Here is a 5,227-nt window from a genome sequence, read left to right on the forward strand (position 1 = left end):
ACCAAAAGTGCACACAGTATTCGAGGTGCGCTCTCACCAATGCTCTGTATAACTGAAGCATAACATCCTTACTTTTATGTCCAATCCCTTTCATAATAAAGGATAGCATTCCATTAGCCTTAATTACTTGCTGTATCTGCATACTAACTTTTTGTGACTCATGTACTAGGACACCTAGGTCCCTCTGCGCCTCAGAATTATGCAGCTGTTCTCCATTTAAGCAATACTCTCCTTTTTTGTTCTTCCTGCCAAAGTGAACAACTTCACATTTTCCCACATTAAACTCCATTTGCCAGATCTTTGCCCACTCACTCAACCTATCTATATCCATCTGCAACCTCCTCTTCACAACATACTTTCCTACCAATTCCGATGAAGAGTCATACGGACTCAAAACATTAACTCTGTCTTCCTCTCCACAGATGCTGTCAGACCTGCTGAGTTTTTCCAGCTAATTTTGTTTTTGTTTCATACTTTCCTACATATCTTTGTGTCATCTGCAAATTTAGCTAAGTCATTGATGTAAGTTATAAAAAGTTGAGGCCCCAGTATAGAGCCCAGTGGGACTCCATTCATCACATCCTACCAATTAGAAAAAGACCCATTTATGCTTTCTGCCAGCCAGCCAATCTTCTATCCATGCTAATATGTTACCCCCTACAACCTGCGTTTTTATTTTCCGTAATAATCTTTGATGTGGCACCATATCAAATGCGTTCTGGGAATCCAAGTACAGTACATCTACAGGCTCCCCTTTATCCACTGCACATGTTACTCCTTCAAAAAACACCAATAAATTAGTTAAACATGATTTTCCTTTCACAAAACCATGCTGACTCTTCCCAATTGCCTTGAGTTCTTCTAGGTGCCCAGCTATAACCTCCTTAATGATCGATTCTAATAACTTCCCCAAGACAGGCGTCAAGCTAACTGGCCTATCATTTCCTGTTTTCTCCCTTCTTGAATAGAGGTGTTAAATTTGCTACTTTCCAATCTGATGGAACCTTTCCAGAATTTAGCGAATTTTGGAAAATTAACACCAGTGCATTGACTACCTCATAAGCCACCTCTTTTAAGACCCTAGGATGTAATCCATCGGGACCTGGAGACTTGCCAGCCCGCAGCTCCATCAATTTGCTCAGAACCATTTCCTTAGTGATTTCAATTTCACCAAGTTCCTCTCTCCCTTTCACCTCCTGTTTTGCAGCTATTACTGGAATGTTTTTGTATGCTCTATAGTGAACACAGAAGCAAAATATTTGTTCATTTCTTCCGCCACTTCCTTATTATCTACTATTAACTCCCCATTGTTATTCTCTAGAGGACCAATGCTCACTTCACTTACTCTTTTCCTTTTTAAATACCTATAGAAATTCTTGCTATCCATTTTTACATTTCTAGCTAGCTTCCACTCATACTTCCACAGAATCACAGAATCACAGTGCAGAAGCGGCCCTTCGGCCTATCGAGTCTGCACTGACACATGAGAAACAATTGACCTACCTACCTAATCCCATTTACCAGCACTTGGCCCAAAGCCTTGAATGTTATGACATGCCAAGTGCTCATCCAGGTACTTTTTACAAGATGTGAAGCAACTCGCCTCCACCACCTTCCCAGGCAGCGCATTCCAGACTGTCACCATCCTCTGGGTAAAAAAGTTTTTCTCACATCCCCCCTAAACCTCCTGCCTCTCACCTTGAACTTATAACCCCTCGTGACTGACCCTTCAATTAAGGGGAACAGCTGCTCCCTATCCACCCTGTCCATGCCCCTCATAATCTTGTACACCTCGATCAGGTCACCCCTCAGTCTTCTCTGCTCCAATGAAAATTACCCAAGTCTATCTAACCTCTCTTCATAACATAAATGTTTCATCCCAGGAAACATCCTGGTGAATCTCCTCTGCTCCCCCTCCAGTGCAATCACATCCTTCCTATAATGTGGCGACCAGAACTGCACACAGTACTCCAGCTGTGGCCTCAACAAGGTTCTATACAACTCCAACATGACCTCTCTACCTTTGTAATCTATGCCTCGATTGATAAAGGCAAGTATCCCATATGCCTTTGTCACCACCCCACTATCATGCCCCTCTGCCTTCAGAGATCTTTGGGCACACACGCCAAGGTCCCTTTATTCCTCAGAACTTCCTAGTGTCATGCCATTCATTGAATACTTCCTTGTCAAATTACTCCTTCCAAAGTGTATCACCTCACACTTTTCAGGGTTAAATTCCATCTGCCACTTATCTGCCCATTTGACCATCCCGTCTATATCTTCCTGTAGCCCAAGACACTCAACCTCATTGTTAACCACCCGGCCAATCTTTGTGTCATCCAAAAACTTACTAATCCTCCCCCCCCCCCACATAGTCATCTATGTCGTTTATATAAATGATGTATAATAGGGGACCCATCACAGATCCCTGTGGTACACCACTGGACACTGGCTTCCAGTCACTAAAGCATCCTTCTGTCATCACCCTCTGTCTCCTACAACTTGGCCAATTTGGAATCCAGCTCATCAAATTACCCTGTATCCCATGTGCATTTGCCTTCTTTATAAGTCTCCCATGTGGGACCTTGTCAAAGGCTTTGCTGAAATCCATATAAACTACATCAACTGCACTACCCTCATCTACACACCTGGTCACCTCGTCAAAAAATTCAATCAAACTTGTTAGGCATGATCTCCCTCTGACAAAGCCATGCTGACTATCCCTAATCAAACCTTGCCTCTCCGAGTTGAGATAGATTCTCTGTAATTTCTTTCTACTGATTAGCCTTTTAGTCATTCTGTGCCATTCTTTATATTCTGTTCGATCATCTGTCCTGCCACACATCTTTGTAGAGTTGTATGCTTTTTCCTTAAGTTTGATGCTTTCCTTAACTCCTTCAGTTAATCACAGCTGGTGGGTCCTCCCGTTAGATTTTTTCTTTATAGTAGGAATGTACTTATTCTGAACTATGAAATATCTCCTTAAATGTCTGCCACTGCTTCTCTATTGATCTATCCTCTAGCCTGTTTTCCCAGTTGACTTCAGCTAGCTCAGCTTTCATCCCCACATAGTTACCCTTATTTAAGTTTAAGGCCCGCTCTTCTCCCTTTCAAACTGGATGTAAAATTCAATCATATTGTGGTTGCTGCTACCTGGGGGTGCCTTTACTCTGAGGTCATTAATCAATCCTGTCTCATTACACAATACCAAGCTTAATATAACCTGCTCTCTGGTTGGTTCCAGAACATGTTGCTCTAAGAAAATATCTTGAAAGCAATCTAAGAACTCTTCCTCAAGGCTACTACTGCCAATCTGATTTTTCCAGTTTATGTGTAGATTAAAATCTTTCATGTGTTTTGCTGTCACTTGATCACAAGCACACAATATTTTCTCTTGAATACTTTGTCCTATGCTGTGGCTACTGTTAGGGGGCCTGTAGACCACTCCCATCAATGACTTTTCCCTCCCTACTATTCCTCATCTCCACCCAAACCGATTCTACATCTTGATCTCCCATGACTTTCTATGTGTTAGCTGATCTTCACTCTAGTCACTGAGACTCAAGGTTATGGGGTCAAGTTATCCTCCAGAGGTTTCAGCATAAAGTTTAAGCTGACATTTTCAGGGCATTGCTGAGGGAGTGCTGCACAGTTGAAGGTGCTGTCTTTCAGATGAGCAGTTAAACCGGGGCCCTCTTTACCTTCTCATGTGGACTTCATGCCATATCATGCAAAAGCACAAGAGTTCTCCCTAGTATGCTGGCCAATCTTTACTTCTCATCCATCTTAAACATTGCTATTTGGGCAAATTGGCTGCCACACTTCTTAAATCAGTGATTCTCAAAAAGCTGGAGCCCATCGAGATTTTCCAGGGCATCCGTGAAATAACTGACAATGTTGCTGGCATTTTGTCAGTGGCAGAGGGACATCTGTAATAATCATGTGCAGCACCACAATTATTTTCAAATGGGACTAATTGTGTAATGATTTATAAAGTTCAGCGCAGAAGAATCCTTTGATGATTTTGCTAGAGCACTGTACTATTAGCAATTGCTTCCAGGTTGGCACCTTGGATAAGGCAAGAGCAAGTGGATGAGCGGAAACTGGAGATGGGCTTGGTGTATGCTGGGAGGCTGAAGCAGGAAGTGGTCACCATATGTGCAGTGCAGAGTGGGCTGGCTGTCTCGCCACTGAGGGGAGTGCACATTGAGGAGCACTGAGAGGACACACATATCACTGGGTGTGGACATGAAAATGTTGATCGATGATTCTGTGTGAGTGCCTCTAGAATTTAATGCCTTACCATGCCCCCACCCCCGGTGAGTTTGGTGGCGAGGGCATTTAAACAAGTGGGAGGGTGGCAGGTGGGGACCGTGCCAACTTCCCACCTCCACGCCAACTAAGCCTGTGGCAAGAAGGCCGGTGGATGGCTTTCCTGCCATGCCACCAATTGAGGTCCTTAAAGGCCTTGTCCCATCACTGCCAGTATTAGCCCAGTGGTGACGGGTGGGCCTGTCCAGAGTAGCATTTAATGCAGCGGGCCTTCCCAAAAAAAAGCAATGTGGGGCTGTCACCGGCTCTCTCAACAGTGGGCAGGACACACACTACCTCCATTAAACATCACCCACTGTCTTCTGCTATTCTGTAGTTTGGGGATGAGATAGAAGATTGCAGAATTCTAGATGTTTTGGTGAAAAGAAAACACATATTTTAGGCCACGTTAGTGCAGAATTTACTGTGGCTGATGTTAGAATTAGAATCAATGGACTCTTCGATGGAATGATGCCTGACCTCCTACCCCTTGCACATTTCCAATATATTTATATTTAAATAGGCAGCTGCATGTAACAATTTACTTCAAGAATGCTTCATTGGCTGTAAAGCGTTTGGGGTGCCCCGAGGCTGTGAAGGCCATTACATAATTAATTGCAAATATTTCTCAATATGCCAAAACATAACTTTGGTCAGGAATAATTTTTAAAAGATGTATTTCCTGCTTTTTTTGCTCTACTAATTGACATTGGACAATAATTTTTTACACCCCGGGCCACATGAGCAATAGGAGTACTGCAAGGTCTCCAATTTTTGACAGCCATTTTTGGCAAAAGCAGTCGTCTGGTCCAGACTTGTGAGCACTATAACCTCCAGGTGGTGCTGTATAACAAGCTTTCACATGTCCATCCCATTGCTTCATCAGATTTTTATCCTTTTTCTGTTTCCCTGTATT

This window comes from Carcharodon carcharias, chromosome 3, assembly GCF_017639515.1.
Source record: "Carcharodon carcharias isolate sCarCar2 chromosome 3, sCarCar2.pri, whole genome shotgun sequence".
NCBI lineage: Eukaryota > Metazoa > Chordata > Chondrichthyes > Lamniformes > Lamnidae > Carcharodon > Carcharodon carcharias.